At 46.3% G+C, this 19,107-nt stretch overlaps 1 long non-coding RNA gene across 1 annotated transcript; it reads right to left on the bottom strand.

Moving 5' to 3' along the window:
- Window positions 1–6,221: 6,221 nt before the first annotated feature.
- LOC103886741 lies at window positions 6,222–12,539 on the bottom strand. The gene is made up of 3 exons (XR_650534.4): window positions 11,479–12,539; window positions 7,834–7,926; window positions 6,222–6,940 (listed from the first exon to the last, which is right to left on the bottom strand). It is a non-coding gene; the product is annotated as an uncharacterized LOC103886741 (long non-coding RNA).
- Between the last annotated feature and the right edge of the window lie 6,568 nt (window positions 12,540–19,107).

Genomic DNA, 19,107 nt, shown 5'->3' on the forward strand with positions numbered 1-19,107 from the left:
TTCTCACAAAATTTATTGTGGTTGTAGTTAGAGGGGGAACCATCAAAAGAGTAATTCTGGCCCTTGTTTTGCAGAGCTCTTTTGATGAATATGATACTTAGAAATATGCCTCCCACTAGACAGAAAAGCCATATAGTTAAAATGAAGTAATCTGTCAGTAAACTCGCTAGAATCAAAGCCAAAATGAAACCTGTAAAAGGAGAAGGGGGAAAAAAAATCTCCACTTAGAAACGTTTGAGTCAAGCAGGGGAGAAGGTAGAGATTAAGAATTGTCCTTTATTCAGATATTTTTATCTACGGAGTTAAAAGCGGAGATTTATTTTTAAAAGGGGCTATTTATGTTCCAATCTCCAACAGATGGGTCTGTGTTCCTGCCTCGCTCATGCAGCTCAGGCTCAGCAAAAAAAACAGCTTCTCTTCTCAGCTGAAACTTACCCAAAAGAAGGAGGAATAAAAACTTTGGGAAACAAATGTAACCTTTAGAGCTGCTTGGTAAATATTGGAACTGTTTACAATGGAGGCCCAGATGTGTCAAAACCGAGAAACAGGAACCGGGAAAAGCAGATGTGAAGACTAGACATGTCTACATGTTAACCATGTATTGCATGTGTGTATGTGTGCACACGTGTCACTCATGTACTGATTCCCAAAGGACTGGATGACTTCTGCCAAGAAAATTTCCACTGGCGAAGAGACATCATCCATAGGTTATCCCAAATAGTGCTATCTTAGGAGTCCATTTCTCTGAGTCCCTCTTCACGTGATCAATCACTTGTTTAGAAAATCTTTCTCATGGTCAGTAACAGAAGATTTTTACAGTAGCGCCACTGGTGAAATTACCCTCAAAGCATTTCTTACACCAAAAGAAACCAAATTTCATGACTGCATCAGCGACTGGGCTAGCCACTCGGGAAACAGGTTCCCAAGCCTTCAAGAGCTGCCAAGCCATCCCAGAATAAAGCGCCGCTCCTCACCCGGCAGCAAGCTCTGGTCTGTGCAGCTTCCGCAAGGCCTCGTCCCAGGAAAAGCCTCCTTGCTTCCCAGGGACTTCCCCATTCCTGTCCCCAAAACAACGCCCGAGGCTGCCAGCCTAGAGAAAGGGAAGTCCCCACCACCCCGTCCCAGGGTGGGAGGCAGAAAGACATTTACCCCACCTGCCCGACAAAAAGATTAAGACCCACAGTGTATATACAGCCTCGGACCAATTACAGTTTTCAAATTCTCCACCCCCTCCACTGGCATTTGTCCTAGAGTGAAATGTGCCTAAAATGAACAGGAGAAAGGGGATAACAGAGGGGTGTCAGGGAAGGGGTCTTAAATATCAGATGACCCCAAATGGGATGCTAGTTCTGCCATAAAGTGTCTATGTGACCTGAGACCAGTGGCTTCACCAACCGGAACCCCAGTTTCTTCCATCTGTGGGAAGCGTTGAACCGAATGACCTCCTGTTTCTCAGACTCCCAGAGATGGTCCCTTTCTCAGGCCCCAGAGCCTCCCCCGCTCCACGGCACCCCTGCAGGTCTGGACAGAGCTGGAGGGTGTGGGGTTGGAACGGCACCTGTGTTTACAATGGTACAATCTGCAGTTTACTGTAATAAAATCATTTAATACATTCATAATTTTTTTGGCAAGGGGTTGTGTTTATGGTGAGCAAGACAGAGAGGGAATGATTGACTAGGGCTGATTAAAACGATAAATCAAAAACGAAGGCGGGAGGACACGAAGAGCGCAAAGCCACAGGCAAATCCAATTTAAGTCTCAGGCTCGGTGTCTGTGTGGGAACAGCTTGGCCTGAGGATGAGCCGACCCTGGGGGTGGGGGCCCCGGGCCAGGGTGGGAGTGATGGGGCACAGAATCTGGCAACTCAAGCCAACAGGGTTTATCTTCACCCGTCTGAGAAATCAGGAAATGGTTTTCATTTCCTTGGGCCTCTATCTTCAAAAGGATTTAGGAGAGCTGGAGAATAAAGGAGAGAGAGTGTGTGTGTGTGTGTGTGTGTCAGTCACATACGTGTGCATCCAGGTAGAATAATTTGAGCAAGACCTAGAGGGACTTTCCAGAATCAAAACTGTCTTTAAAGAAAAAAACTATCCTACAAATAAAGTATCTGAAACTCCACTGCTAGCAAGGATTAGCAAACACTTCTGACCTTGCAAATGCTGTCCTTCAGTAACTGAGTGCCTACTGCATGACAGGCACTGTGCTGGGGCAGAAACTATAACGGATTGTACACTCGACAAATAATGAGCAAGTCCAAGCACTGTCCTAGGCCCCAGGGATAGAAGAGTGAAAAAAGAATCTCCGACCGCATGGAACTGCTCTTGTGGGCATTTACCTGCTTGTGAATTAAGCACTATGTTTGCCCCGGAAAAGCAGGCTTCCAGTCAACAGTTGCCTATACAATAGTGTGATAAATGCTATAACCCAAAAGTGTACAAAGGGTCATTAATACTGAGAGGTTGAATTCTGATCCAGGTCTTTATTATTAATATTATTCAACCCTTCTCACTCTCTGACCTCACTGTTCCATCGTTCCACACCCTGCTTCCATACGGACCCATTGTTTAGCTCCCAAATATAAGTGAAAACATGAGGTATTTGTCTTTCTGTGTCTGAGTTGTTTTATGTGGTGTCCTCCAATCCCATCCATTTTGCTGCAGAAGGCCTGAATTCATTCTTTTTTACACCTGAATACTATTCCATTGTGTATATCTACCACATTTCCTTTATCTAATCATCCATTGATGGACACTCAGGTTGATTCCACAGCCTTGCTATCATGAATATTGCTGCGATAAACATACGCATGCAGGTATCTTTTTGATATACTGATTTCTTTTCCTTTGGGTAGAATCCCAGTAGTGGGATTGCTAAATTGAATGGTAGTTCTGTTTTCAGTTCTTTAAGAAATCTCCATAATGTTCTCCATAGTGGTTGTACTAATTTACATTCCCACCAACAGTGTATAAGGGTTCCCTTTTCTCCACATCCTCTCCAACATCTGTTTAGGGTTTTTTTTATTTCATTTTGATTTGTTTTCTTTTTATCTTTTTAATAATCTGAGCTGGGGCTGGGCATGGTCATCCCAGTAATCCCAGCGCTTTGGGATGCCAAGGCAGGAGGATCCTTTGAGGTCAGGAGTTCGAGACCAGCCTGAGCAACACAGTGAGACCCCATCTCCACAAAAACTAAAACATTAGCTGGGTGTGGTGGCATGCACCTGTGTGGTCCCAGCTACTTGGGAGGTTGAGGTGGGAAGATCGCTTGAGCCCAGGAATTTGAGGCTACAGTGAGCTATGATCACACTACTGCACCCCAGCCTGAGCAACAGAGCAAGACTCTGTCTCAAAATAATAATTGTAATAATAATAATGTGAGCTGGATCTTAAAGGGTAAGAAGAATCACCCTTTCACAGCCAGAAAAGGACAGTGCTCCAGACAGAGATCACCGCATTAGTGAAGGCATGGAGCTTTGGAAGGGCTTCTATTAGGAAGGGGGAGAATCCAAATGCCTAGGAAGGGCTAGGTATTACATTGCTTGTCTGGTTACCAGCTAATTCCTTGGTTAGTTATTTAACAGCTCTCTGAGAGCACGTCTTCAAAAAAAAAGAGGTCAGGAGCCTAGGATTTCGGAGGCTGTGGGGAGATGGGTTGGATAGAGAAGTCAAGACAAACTTCACTTACTTCATAACTTTGCACAGGATGGTGTGGTAGAAACAACTACTGACCACCAAAGATTCATGCTCCCCCAACACCATGTTGAGTTGCTTCTTGGGAGCAGATGCCCAGTCTACAATTTTCACCACCCACACACACACCCCAGCCCATGCAGCTAGTGCAGTCCACATGACTGGGTCTCACCAATGGAACACGGGCATAAGGGTCATGCATCATGTCCAGGCCAACGTGGTGTTAGTCTCTAGCGTGCTGTCGCTCCGTCCACAGAGAACGCGAAAGTATCCAATGTACTCCCTGGATACAGACCTCTCCATGAGACCTCAGAAGCCAGGTGTTAAAGATGGTGGCATCACAAAATGGCAGCAACGAGCTCTTCAGGGAGCCACCTTGTGATCCCTGAGGAAGGAGTATAACCTCACGGTAAGGCAGCACCCTCAGCAGAGGGCAAGTTCTGGAGAAGGAAACACAGCTATGAATCATCTGCAGAGAACAAACATGCAGCTGTAGGCAAAGGAGTTTATGGAAGGAGCTGAAGGGAGCTGTATGGAAGATAGACCACAGCAGCCACACAGTCCACAGTCCACAGTCCACAGTGCTGCTGGGATTCATTCACTTAGTCTAAGTCATGCCACCTGGGAACAGCTCCTGCAGGATTTCAGTTCATCTCCTGTCCTAGAGAAATCAAACTCCAGTCCCAACTGTTACAACCCATACTCACTATCCCCCTCCTCTACTATCTATTCTAAATGCCCCTCAGCCCCCACTAGCACCTTTACTGATCTAGGTGGCTTTCTTGGTGGGGTGGCCCAAACCCACATCTTTGAGGGGACTAAGCCCAGGGTCACCACACCCTTCTCAGGATATGGCTGCTGTACTTGTCCATTTCTGATTAAAATTAGACAGGGGGATGCCACGAGACATCCTGGGCACTATCATATTCTTCCCTGGCCCCTGTCGTGTGTCAGCAGCCCTAGTGGCCTGATCATTGGGGTCAATTGCACCTGACAGATTGGTGATATCTGTCCTAGCTTTCTCATCTCTTGGCATAAGGAGCCTGAAGTGGCCAGGCATTGGTCATAGCTAGAGCGGACTGGGATTCTTGCATTGCTCCCCAGTTGAAGCACTCCCCATCTAGGAAGCAACACCTTTAGCCCCACATGACATTGAGAAGAAGAAATTCCCCACATGGGTCCAAGGGGATGGTGGTAAGCAGGGTCACTTTTACTTTCAGCCTTTAGTTTTTGGTCCAGGTTATCTTACCCGTTGGAGACACTGCAGAACAGTCATTAACGTAGGGTGCGTACTGCATCCGGGAGAAGATAGTTTATCTTCACAGGGCAGTATTTCCACTAGCTCCTCAGCTACACTTTCAAAAAGGGTGATTCTGGCCAGGTGACTCATGCTTGTAATCCCAGCACTTTGGGAAGCCAAGGCGGAAGGATCATCTGAGGTCAGGAGTTCAAGACCATCCTGGCCAACATAGTGAAACCCCATCTCTACTAAAAATACAAAAAATTAGCCAGGCATAGTGGCAGGTGCCTGTAATCCCAGCTACTCAGAGGAGGCTGAGGCAGGAAAAGGGCTTGAACCCAGGAGTCGGAGGTTGCAGTGAGCTAAGATCACACCACTGCACTCCAGCCTGGCGACAGAGTAAGACTCTGTCTCAAAAAACTAAAAAAAAAAAAAAAAAACCAACGTTTTCTTCACGTGTCCTACAACTTCCACACATACTTCCCTACATTTTTAAATAGAGGTGAAAAATTATAGAGCATTAATTAATGTTTGTTTTACAATCATGACTCCCAAGATTACTAAGCTAAATGTTTCCAGAGTTCCTGTGTCAGCTTTTTATAGTTTCTCTGTCTCCACTCTTAAGGTTGGTCACCTCTGACTGTGTCAGTGTGATCTGCTTATAGCAGCCTTTAATTTGCTGTTTCTAAATGCAATGGGCTTGGAAACTAAATATCCAAGCATGCTGGAATCGTGTGATAAATAATTGTAACTAGATTCAAGCTAGAGTCCCCTCCTTGAGAAATCTATGAACCTTTGGTGCATGTATTCATTCCACAGTAATTTATCAGGTACACATTATATGCCACTAGGTGCTGGGGCTATAGCAGGAAACAAAATAAACATAAAATCCCTTCCTTCATTGGGTTTACATTCTGTTGGGACCAGGGAAAATCAGAGGCATTTATTTTACATATGCAAAGGCCATTTTTGGTCACTTACTAGTTCCCTACTGTGTTCCACAGGGGTGGGATTGGTAGATAGTTGAGTGCCCCACGGGTGATATGTTACTGCCCTACTGGCAGTAAATACGTGGTTTCTACAGTACTATTAATAACACAAAGCTGACTGGATGCAGTGGCTCACTCCTGTTAATCCCAGCACTTTGGGAGGCCAACATGGCAGAACCCTGTCTCTACTAAAAATACAAAAATTAGCTGGGCGTGGTGGCACATGCCTGTAGTCCCAGCTACTAGGGAGGCTGAGGCAGGAGAATCACTTGAACCCAGGAGGCAAAGGTTGCAGTGAGCTGAGACTGCACCATTGCACTCCAGCCTGGGCAACAAGAGCAAAACTCCATCTCAAAAAAAAAAGAAAAAAGAATAACACAAAGCTGATAGACAGTTATTAGTTCTATAATTCCAACATATTGTGAATTAAACAGGCATTACTGGGCTGGGCTAGGAACTTCACTACCATCTATACCCTGTTTTCCACAAGCAAATGTATTCCAAGTTCCTGACAACTGACTTTCAAATGAACTTTTGGAACAGAACTCATTTGTAAGTTCCAGACTGCCTGTACTTCTCTATAAATGCACCAAACAGCCAGGGCATATTTGACCTAAAGGTTAGAAATGTGAATGTTGGGATACGAGTTATTTCCCCATTCACTAATGTGAATGCCTCAGGTGAGCCACCAACTCCCTCTGAATTTCAGTTCAGACCCTCATCTGGGTTTCACTAAGATTTTATTAAATAGACAGGAGTTCTGGTATTTTAAAAGTTTGAAGAACATTTTTTAAAAGAATCACTAAGTATTTCTCAAAGCCATGAATAAATAAGTGAATGAAATGAGTGAGTGGGGAGACTTTCCTGACATTATTCCCAACATACCTCAAGTGATGTCCTGAAATGAAGAACATTTCCTGGAGGATTGCTGTCTCTTTTTCACTGTGGCTTCTGATCCAAACATTTGTGACAGAAACAGAATGAGTGTCGTCACTTCTGGCAATCCCAATGGAGAATCTGGGCTTTGGCAGGACCCGAAAGAAAAAGATGTTTTAGGGACTGGGCTCAGTGGCTCACACCTGTAATCCCAGCACTTTGGGAGGCTGAGGCGGGTGAATCACCTAGGGTCAGGAGTTCGAGACCAGCCTGACCAACATGATGAAACCCCATCTCTACTAAAAATACAAAAATTAGTTGGGCGGGGTGGTGGGCGCCTGTAATCCCAGCTACTTGGGAGGCTGAGGAGTGAGAATCGCTTGAATGCGGGAGGCGGAGGCTGCAGTGAGCTGAGACAGCACCACTGCACTCCAGCCTGGCGACAGAGACCCAGTCTTGAAAAAAAGAAGAAAGAAGTGTTTTACAGGAGCCAGTCTGACAGACTATCAAGGCTGGGAATGGATGGAAATGGCTGAGCAGCATGTACTTATTTTGTTTTTTAAAAAGGAAGCAAACATGATGCTCAAGAAGAAAATCAAACCAAGAAACGAGCTTCACAAATAATCACTCGTCTCCTCCCCAGGGCCGGGACCAGTTTCACTCTATAGCTATAGAAAAGACTCCCTTCTCCTGACTTCCAGGGGGTGGTGCAGGCGTGCAGCCAGCCCTGCTGGGAGGTGGTGCTTGTGCCTCTCAGCTTCTGTGACAGGCCCCCAGCCCCGAATCTCAAAGTCACATTGTGCTAGGGATGGCCTTTCTCCCACTGCCCTCTCTTCTTCAGCCCCACCCCTGTCCCTCACCCCTGCCTGCTTTTCTGGGAAGAAGGATGGCTTCAGGGAAAGGCAGGCACCCCAAGGCCTTTCTTTGTGTAGACTACATTAATGGGAAACTCAGAGAAGAAACTCTAGGAGACCTACGGAGCTGTCACCACGTGCACGGGGAGGGAAGATTTATGTTGAGGACCAGGATGTGAACATACCCATGAATTATCCTTCGCGCCAAGGTAAATTGGATGGAGAAAAATATGTGTCAAGGAGGTGGAGACTGGGCTTGGCCACGATCCTCATAGCACCTGGAGAAAGAGGCTCTCCCTTAAATTCACGTAACTACAAAACTATCCGAAGCCAATGACTCTTTCAGGCTTTCTTGAATAAGAATAACTAGCATGGGTTGAATATTTCTTGTGCTAAGTATCTTACTTGCATTAACCTTCCAAAACTCTATAAAGGTCAGTATTATAACTCTCCCCATGTCAGAGATGAGTAAACTGAGGCACAAAGAGGTTAAGTAACTTGTCCAAGGTCACACAGCTGGGAGTGTGTGACCTGGCTCTGGTATAAAGTGAGTATTTAGCATAAGCTGCTCGTTTCATCTCAATTACAACCCAATAAAGCATCTACCATTATTACATTTTACAGATGTTAATAGCTAACATTTTTGCACTAACTATAAGCCAGGTATTGTTCTAAGGACTAAGCAAAAACGCGCACACACTCTTTCCCACCATACTACATCATATCGTACCCATGGGAAGTACATAGAAAACTTTAAAGTAAGGAGGAAGGGGCTGATGCATCCCCTCTCCCCTTAGAGAAGGACACATCCGTACTCCCCCGGTGGCATTTGCCAGCATTCAAGAGCAAGATTACAGTGACATTTATAAACAAGAAACTTGCTCTTCATGGTCACACAAAAAAGACTCGACTCTTTCTGTGGAGTCTCAGCAGCCTCTAAGAGGAACAGAAACTGGCCAACGCAAGTGCTGTGGCTACTTTTTGTTTTTAAACTTTTCAGGGGTAACCACTGTGAAACTTGTGGTGTATTTCCTTCCGTCTTTTTCTGTGCATCTATAAATAGACCACAGATTTGTAGAGATACATTTTTATATTCTCTCTTATTCACTTAACATTATCTCACAACCATTTTCCTCTTTCTGGGAGGGAATGGGATGTAGTGGTTAAGACCACAGCCCAAATCATCAGAAAGTTTAGGTTCAAATCTTGGCTCTGACACTCTGTGACCTATCAATTCACTGAGACTTAGCAATTTTTTTTTAACTTTATTCAATCTTATTAAGGAATGATTGATAAATTTGATTGGCATAACAGCATAAAAATCGTTGAAAAATGATAAATAAAGAAAAAGAACCAAACATACTGCCTTTCCTATGTGAGCTATATATCAAGCTCACCAAAGAGTTGGTGAGGAAAGCACTTCTTTTTTTTTCTGGTAAACTTTTAAGTCCGGGGGTACATGCACAGGTTTGTTATATAGGTAAACTGCATGTCACAAGGGTTTCATGTAAGATTATTTTGTCCCACTGGTAATAAGCATAGCATGTGATAGGCAGTTTTTCTGACCCTCTTGTCAGAGGCGTTTGAACCAGAGCACCTCCATCTTGAATAGATGCTGGGTAAAATGAAGCTGAGATCTACTGGGTTGCATTCCCAGGAGGCTAAGGCATTCTAAGTCACAGAATTAGACAGGAGGTCAGCACAAGATACAGGTCATAAAGACCTTGCTGATAAAAACAGGTTGCAGTAAAGAAGTCAGGCAAAACCCACCAAAACCAAGATGGCTACAAGAGTGACCTCTGGTTGGCCTCACTGCTCGTTATATGTTAATCATAATGCATTTGCATGCTAAGAGACACTCCCACCAGCGTCATAGCAACGTACAGATGCCATGGCAACATCAGAAAGTTACCCTATGTGGTCTAAAAGGGGAAGGAACCCTCAGTTCTGGGAATTACCCACCCCTTTCCCAGAAAACTCATGAATAATCCACCCCTTATTTAGCATATAATCAAGAAACAACTATAAAACTGGGCAACCAGCAGCCCTCGGGGTTGCTCTGCCCATAGAGTAGCCATTCTTTTCCTTTCTTTTCATTCTTAGTAAACCTGCTTTCACTTTACTCTATGGATTCCCCTCAAATTCTTTCTTGTGCAAGATCCAAGAACCTTCTTGGGGTCTGGATCGAAACCTCTTTCCAGTAACATCTCTCTCCCTCCTCCCGCCCAATTCTTTTTTATTTATTTTTAAAGATTTAGGGGTACAAGTGCAGATTTCTTAAGTGCATCTATTGCATAGTGATGGTGCCTGGGCTTACAAAGTACTCATCACCCCAACAGGGAACATCGTACCCAATAGGTAATTTTCGACCCTCACCCACCTCTCACCTTTTGGAGTCTCCAATTTCTATTATTATTCTCTATATTTTCGTGTATACACATTGTTCAACTCCCATTTATAAGTGAGAATAGGTAGTATTTGACTTTCTGTTTCTGAGTTATTTCACTGAGGATAAGGGTCTCCAGTTCTGTCCATGTTGCTACAAAAGACATGATTTCATGCTTTTTCATGGCTGAGTAGTATTCCATGTTATATATACCACATTATTTGGTCCAGACATCCACTGATGGACATATAAGTGGATTCCATGATTTTGCTATTGTGAATAGTGCCGCAACAGGCATACAAGTGCAGGTATCTTTATGATATAATAATTGCTTTCCCTTTGGGTAGATACCCAGTAGTGGGAATGACTGGATCAAATGGTAGTTCTATTTTTAGTTTGGAAAGCACTTCTGTATAGACGAATCCCAACTCTAAGTGCAGAAGAAATGATAAAATTAGAAAATCACCATTTGGCAACCTCTGTTCCAATACTTTTAATAACGTCTTCCTCGTCACCAGATTTTGACTAACAGTCTGTTCCCAATGATTTAGGCTTTTTCCAAGGTGACTTAGGATTTCTCTCGAATGCTCCTCACTTCCTTCTGAGCCCATGAACGTCATGCTTCTAACAGCCTGGCCAAAGTAATGTACCCTTTTTCTATCATATTCTCAAATTATTTCACTGCCCAATTCCAAAGCTGCACCCACATTTTGGGGTTGTTGTAGCAGCACCCCTCACTTCCAGGTAACAAAATCTGCATTGGTTTTCTATGCATAGCAAATCACTATGCACTTAGCAACTTAAAACAATCCCCATTTATTATCTCGAAGTTCTGTAGGTCAGAAGTCTAGAATGGTGTGGCTGGGTTCCCTGCTCTGGGCTTTCCAAGCCTGAAACCAAGGTGTCAACTGGCTGCATTCTCACTGGAGCTTGAGATCCTCTTCCAAGCTCCGTCCCATTATTGGCAGAATTTTGTTCCTTATAGGACTGAAGTCCCTGTTTCCTTCCTGGCTGTTGGGCAGGGACTGCTCTCAGCTCTTCCAAGCCTTGAGCTTTCAGGTCCTGGCCCCATGGCTCCATCCACCTCAGCAACAGAGAACCCCACCTCGTACCAAACCCTTCTCGAACTTCAAACCTCTCTGATGTCCTTTTCTGCCACCATCTGGAGAAAGCACTCTGCTTCGCAGCGGCTGACAAGTTTCGGTGGGGCCTACCAAGATAATCTCCCAGTTTTAAGGTAATCTTATGGGTAACCCTAATTACATCTGCAAACTCTCTTGCCGTGCACCAAAGCATGATCACAAGAGTACTACGCCAGGAGGTGAATGTCACGGGGGCTGCTTAAGAACTCTGCCAACCACGCTGTCCCACCGGAAGTGCAACCTGCTTTTCATAGCCCACCTGCCACCCACACCCCCACTCCCACCCTGGGACTGAACATCACCTCTGCGTGTTGTTCTAGCTTCTTGCCCATTGCCTTTTCCCCTCTATCCTGGACAAGGAGGTTACAACCTTGGGTTTGGGAGGGCTGTTTGCTTCTTTATCTGGAAGAAAGAAAGAAACTTAACAGTAAGAGAGAATTATTTCATTTTCCTCTAAATTTTGCATTTTTCTTTTGCCTCCCTTCTTTAATGGGGCTGAGATGGAAGCAGGTGGGCCCTGTGACAGGCAGCACTGCAACCCCAGCCATCGGTGCAGGGGCTGGGAGCAGCTCTGGAGTCAGATCTGCCGGGTGTCAATCCCAGTTCTGCGAATGGCCACTGTGACTTTGGGTGAGCTTTTTATCTTCCTTGTGCCTCAGTCTCCTGGTTTATAACAGGAAGATAATAATAGTGCCTGCTCTACAGGGTTTTTATGAGGCATAAGTTAGTTGATATCTGTAAAGTCCTTAAAACAATACATGGCATAGTTAGCACAAAAGTGTTAGCTATTAACATCTGTAAAATGTGAGTAATAATGGTGGATGCTTTATAGGATTGTGATGGAGATTAAATGAGCTCCTCTATGTTAAATACTCACTTTAGACCAGAGCCAGGCACTCAGTAAATGCTCAATAAAAACAGCTGTTACAAAGCTGACCCAAGGGCTTCCTGGCCAATGGGCCGGAGGAGAGTTCCCTTAGCATCTAGGTTATAGAAAAGCATGCAGAAAACCCATCAAAGTCTCTCCATTAAGTTCAAGATCAAGTCCAAACACCTTACGGAGGTGTAGAAGGTCATGCAGTATCTGAAACAGACCTCTTCCCTCTCAGTGCTCCACATTTTCTGCTCACTCCCCAAATGGAGTCTTCCTCAGCCAAAACATCTTCTGAGTGCTGCACATCCCCCAACCTTCCCCTCCCCTGGACCCTCTGCCAAGAAGGGGCACTCTCTCCCTGCCGCCCCCGGCCTCAAGATTTACCTGATTTGGTAGTCCACAGTCAGATCGCAGATGAAAAGTCCTTTCCTCTGGGAAGTCATCCTTGACCTGCTGCCCCGCCCACTGCCACACACACACACACACACACACACAGCCTCTCTGGCATGCTGTGTGTCCCCACCCCCAACCCCAAGGTCTGCCCAAGGTCGTCTACCCCCCTCCACTCTCTCTCTATCAAAACCCCTCAAACGGTGATGTGATGGCCGGGCACCCCTCATTGTCCCCCACCACATTGCACACTCCATAAGGACTGGCTATTAACATATAAGTCCCCAGAAGGTATCTTAGTCCTCCTTGTTGAAGGAAAGGAAGGACATGAGCATCAGAAGATGGTTTTCTGGACCCAGATGTGACTCTAACTAGCTGTGGTTGTGGACCAGTCATTCCCCTTTCTGGGCCCCAGTTTGCGTCTGAGAAATGAGGGTTTGGACATCGCAATTGCTGATATCCCTCCCTGCAGCAACGTCCCACAGACATCTCAGCACAGAGCCAACTAAACCTTAGGCCCCTCCACTTGTCAGGTGCTGGGTTTGGTTCAGAGATGGAGACCCTTTACAAGCCTCTTTGGTGCCTTCCGAATCCTGTAGGTGACCCCATTCCAGGGACGGAAGCTGGTGGAGATTGAGCACTCACACACTTCCAAGTTCAAGTCCAAAGCCAGGCCCTGGTGCAGATGTATCCTTTTTTCTTTACCAGCTTTATTGAGATATAAGTCATATACCACACCAATTCACCCATTTAAAGTATACATTCACCAATATGTGCAACCATTAGAAAAGGCAATTTCAAGCCAGGCATGGTGGCTCATGCCTGTCATCCCAGCACTTTGGGAGGCTTGAGGCAGGCAGATCACCTGAGGTCAGGAGTTCCAGATCAGTCTGGCCAACATGGTTGAAACCTACGTCTCTACTAAAAATATAAAAATTAGCCAGATGTGGTGGCATGCGCCTGTAATCCCAGCTACTCGGGAGGCTGAGGCAAGAGAGTCAATTGAACCTGAGAGGTAAATGTTGCAGTCAGCCAAGATCACACGATTGCACTCCAGCCTGGACAACAAGAGCAAAACTCTGTCTCAAAAAAAAAAAAAAAAAACCAGGCAATTTCAGAAAATTTTCATCACCAAGAAGAAGACTCTTAGCCAGGTGCAGTGGCTCACACCTGTAATCCCAACACTTTGGCAGGCTGAGGTGGGAGGATTACTTGAGACCAAGAGTTTGAGACCAGCCTGGGGAACATAGCAAGACACTGTTTCTACAAAAAATAAAGTAAATAACCGGGCGTGGTAGGTCACACCTGTAGTCCCAGCTAGTTGGGAAGTTGAGATGGGAGAATCACTTGGGCCCAGGAGTTTGAGACTGCAGTGAGCTATGATCATACCACTGCACTCCAACCTAAGTGATAGAGTAGTAAGACCCTGTCTCTCTCTCTCTCAAAAATAAAAAAATAAAAAAATTTTAAAAAAGGAAGTAGAAGTCTCTCATGCTTTAGCTATTACCCTAATGAGTATTCCTGCAAATGTCTCTCTCTCACCCCTTTCTCTCTTTCCCACCTTTTTCTGTCTCTCTTCATCCATCCCTCTCTCTGTGATTTTTTTTGACCTGCATGTGGTAGGTGGAGGAGAATAATGATCAGGAAAAAAAAAAAAAATACAAGTGTTCTTGTAAATCTCACCCATCTTTTTCCACCCAAAGAGAGAAAGTGGCTGAAAAACTGTCCTTTATAACAGACCAGGAAGCCGCCAGAGGAGACAAAGCAGCAGTTACCACATCGCTGCTCAGACCTCCTCCAGCCAGCAAGAAGATCCCGCACCCAGGGACAGGACAGGGAGAAGCTGGGGGCTGAAGACCATGTCCCCCAACACCTCCCTATTTACTTTCTCTTCAAAATTGCAAGTCTCTGCTCAAAGCAAGGGCATCCATAGTTCTTCCACACAACTCAGGCGAGATTTTTTTTCAGAAGCTATTTCCTTTAACAATCTGCATTCCTTGAACATAACAAAATGTTTGGACAGGGAAAAAGCTTGAATCATTAAAACAAGGTTCTCAACCAGTTTTAAGATGGGGCAGGGAGTGTCTGGCAGGAAGAAGACGTGGTCATCACACAGGAAGCCCTGGAAAAGTAATGCAGGACAGATGGTAAGAGGGAGGCCAGTCTGGAAACAGAGATAAGAGGTTAGGTTCTGTGCCCTCAAGGGAGGCCCTCCCATGCCACTGCCCAGAAAACCCTCCATCCTCTGTGTGTAAGGCCCAGGCACTACAGAGACTAAGCAAGGCAGGAATCTCACCTAACAAGAGTCTGAACCCCCTCCCACCTCTTACTGCGTGATATGGTTTGGCTGTGTCCCCACCCAAATCTCATTTTGAATTGTGGCTCCCATAATTCCCAAGTATCTGGAAAGGACCCGGTGGGAGGTAACTGAATCATGGGGTAACGTCTGTCTTGTGCCGTTCTCATGATAGTGAACAAGTCTCACGAGATCTGATGGTTTTATAAAGAGGAGTTTGTTTGCACACACTCTCTTGCCTGCCACCATGTAAGACATCCCTTTGCTCCTAATTCGCCTTCTGCCATGATCGTGAGGCCTCCCAGTCATGTAGAGCTGTGAGTCCATTAAACCTCTTTCCATTTATAAGTTACTCAGTCTCAGGTATGTCTTAATTAGCAGCATGAGAACAGATTAAAACACTGTGGTACCTTGGCAATTTGCAAAGTATTCAGATTTCTGTCTCCATTTGCTCAATTGTGCAAATTGCACACAGCACATAGGGTCTCTGATACCTAATCTGACCCTGTCATTGGCTCATTTCTTTCTCTCTCTCTCTTTTCGTTTTGAGATGGAGTCTTGCTCTGTCACCCAGGCTGGAGTGCAGTGTGGTGATCTCGGCTCACTGCAACCTCCACCTCCCGGGTTCAGGCAATTCTCCTGCTTCAGCCTCCCAAGCAGCTGGGATTACAGGCGCCCGTCACCACTCCCAGCTAATTTTAGTAGTTTTAGTAGAGACATGGCTCACCTTTTGAAATGGTTCTATCTCCATAAATGCTAGCACTGTGCCTAATTTCCTAAGTATAATTTTTTCCCATTGTGTGGAAAAAAAATTCTTTAGGTGAGAAATCACCAACACAGTCAGGACCCAGGGGCACCCAGGGCCTCCCAGGAATGCAACCAGCATCCCAGAAGCCTCTGCTGTGTCTTGGCCACAATGCGACGTGCATCGTGACGTTTTGGCATTAGAAGCATGGGTACCACTGGGCCTTCCCAGGATCACAATCTTTTCCATGTTGAACCCACAAGATGGGCAGCTCCTGGGAGCACCATGATCCTTCTGTGCCCCCAGCACCCACACAGACCCCACGTGTCCTGTGCTCCCCTGGATGAGGAGGACTCCACGGTGACTTCCTCCCAGAAGCCTGACCCCAGCACCGACGTTTCATATGCAAAATATCAAAGGGTTTTCAGTAACGAACGCATTTCCTGCCAGGGCTCAGATCTGCCTTCTTTGCCGGACACAGGGCTTTGGAACTCAAATGGTGCGGGGCAAGGAAAGAGACAGAAAGTGGGTGTTTGTGAAAAGCCAGGTAAAGTTTACTTGTGGTGGGGATGGGGGGAGGCGACAGGGCCACTGTTTCTGCAGTGATGCTGCGCTGTGACCAGCATCCCCGCAGAGAAGGCTCCAGTCCTCTCACCCCCTCCCGCCCCCCCAGGAACGGCAGGCACACTGGCCCCACGCTGGCGGGATTGCTTCTACAGGATCTGCGAAAAGTCCCTCTAGGGTGGGATTCCCTACCCCCCTTTTTTTTTCTCTTCCCACTCCTTTTCAGAAACAGGGCCTGTGCCTCCATGTCTCCGTTACACATATTGATTCTGACAGCTCAAATTAATATGTCAGATGCTGTGATCCTCGCTGGCGACAGGCCTTTTGACCCTATCAGCGCAATCTGCTTCCCTGATTGAAAATCTCTGCACCTCAAATTGATTCAGAGTTTTATAAACATCCTGCAGCCACGATTCAAGGAAGCCATCAATGAAAAACTTAGGAGAGCTTCATTTGCCTGCTTCTGCCCCCGGCCCCTCCAACCAGCAAGGCAACTAGCAAAGGGACAAAAGGAAGGCTGAGAGTTCCAGGGATCCCCAGCTGAGGTGCTCCCGCTACACACACCCACACACACCCTGCCTGCGTCCAAAAATGCAGTTGAAATGAGCCAGAGATGCCGGGAGCAGTGGCTCACACTTGTAATCCCAAAATTTGAGAAGCTGAGTCGGACGGATCACCTGAGGTCAGGAGTTCAAGATCAACCTGGCCAACATGACGAGACCCCCTCTCTACTAAAACTACTAAAATTAGCTGGGTGTGGTGATGGGCGCCTATAATCCCAGCTGCTCGGGAGGCCGACGCAGGAGAATTGCCTGAACCCGGGAGGTGGAGGTTGCAGTGAGCTGAGATCGCCACACTGCACTCTAGCCTGGGTGACAGAGCAAGACTCCATCTCAAAACAAAAAGAGAGAGAGAGAAAGAAATGAGCCAATGACAGGGTCAGATTAGGCATCAGAGACCCTAGATGCTGTGTGACCTTGAAAGAGTTCCTGAACCTCAGAGACTTGGTCTTCTCTTCATAAAATGACGACAATAAAACTACTCTGCTTGACCCACCAGCATTGCTGTAAGGATGGAGAGAGAGATGAGTTCTGAAAGCACTGATGAAACGCAGGGAATTGTGGCTGGTTGTTAGAACACACTGTGGAGATGGATCAAACAACATCGGCAAATCGCTGATCGCCGTAGACGCTGGGAGACGGGTACGGCACATGGAGAGTCACTAAGCTCTTCCCTCTAGTTTTGTGTATGTTTAAAATTTTCCCAACTAATATTTTTCTTTTTTAAAAGTTTTATTTTTAATTGGCAAATAATTTTACTGTATATATTTATGAGGTACAATGTGATATTTCAATACATGTATCCATTGTGGAATGATCAAATTAGGGTACTTAGCATATCCATCACCTCAAATATTTATAATTTCTCTGTGGTTAGAACATGTAAAATTCTTTTAGCTATTTTGAAATGTACAATACATTATTATTAGCTACAGTCATTTTACTGTGCAACAGATCACCAGGACATGTTCTTCCTATGTCACTGAAACTCTGCCCGCATTTGCCAACATCCCCTTTCCCCAACCACCTCCCCCTCATACCCACACTCCCAGGCCTCTGGTAAACACCATTCTACTCCCTACTGCATGAGTTCAACTTTTTTACATTCCACATATCACTCACTAATTTTTCTAAAAAGATATACGTCAAACCACAAAGTATGTGAGTTTGTGTGTGTGTGTGTGTGTGTACACCCACACCCAAGAAAAAGGACCAGCTGTGGGGAAGAGACAGAGTTCTCTGCATAGGAATTGCCTGTCAGTAAGGATCCCTCTGTGCGGAGCCCTTTCAACTTCCTCCCGTGCCCCCAGCGCCCTCTCAGGACCTCTGGCTGGGTACTTAGCTGATAGGACGACCATTTGTCCATTCACCTGCTGTATGGCACCTTGAGCTAGTGCGGTGCGGGGACTAGAGTGTGCTGTGGTGACCTCAGTCCTCGACACCCAGCACATTGTTGATTAAATCAGTAATGCACCCTGCCAACCACTCGACCCCTCTGCTACCTTTGCCACACGCAGGCCTCCCTCCAGCCAGCCCATCAGGAAGCTTCCAGAACCTTCTGTTTTGTGGCTGCTTTCCCAGTTATCCACAGCCAGCCAGCCCCAAGCCAGGCAGAGTGGACTAGAGGAGACCAGCATCTGATTTAGGTTTCTCTGTGGGTTCTCAGGGTCCAGGGAGGGTCTCAGGACCCTGACCACAGCAGCGAGGAGCAGGTCGTCTACTTGTCAGCAGGTTTTGACAGCAGCAGGCAGGGCAGGCCCCATGATACTGGTTCTCCTATTTCCTCCCCACATGGACAAAAGGAACACAAAATTTCCCCCAAACTTCTCTAGGACCTAAGGGTAACTCACGGGGGTCCCTCACCACCCACTCCCAGAAGGTAGCATCAGACTCACTCCTTCTACCTCTGCCCACCCCTTCTATCGCCACCTCCACCAGGTCACACTGGGGAGAAAGAGTGGATGGGAGGGAAGAGGGAAGACTGAAGAGGAAGGAGGGGAAGGGGAAGCTGTGATTCTTGTGTGAACTGAGAGACACTGACCACAGCCCACACCTACTGTAGGGCCCCACTTTGGGTCCCAGGATCCATCTCAAGCCACGGGGGCAGTTTTCACCAGTCTCAGTTCCTCTTGGCGAGGGGACGGGCAAGAATGGCACAGGTCATCGGCCTCGAGGGAAGCAGACAGATCCCTCTCACAAGTCACCACCCTGGAGCTCTGGAAAAAGAATGGCCAGCTTACCATCATCTCCTCCCAACTCCTCACCCCTGCACTTCCCAAGTTGTTACAAATCCAAATGCCTTCTGAAGGGTCTCCCTGAGTTCCAGGGAAGCAGAGAAACTACTCCCCACCCATTGCCTCCATATAGGCAACAACAAATAGATGCAACATTCACATCTTCAAATTCAATCTGTCTAGGGCGTTCTCACTCTCCAGCCCTGCCTCCCTGGTCCAGGTGTGTGTGCAGTCCAGGGGAACGCAGGGACAGCCCTAGGCTCAGACC

The sequence above is a fragment of the Papio anubis genome, chromosome 8, assembly GCF_008728515.1.
Source record: "Papio anubis isolate 15944 chromosome 8, Panubis1.0, whole genome shotgun sequence".
Classification (NCBI taxonomy): Eukaryota; Metazoa; Chordata; class Mammalia; order Primates; family Cercopithecidae; genus Papio; species Papio anubis.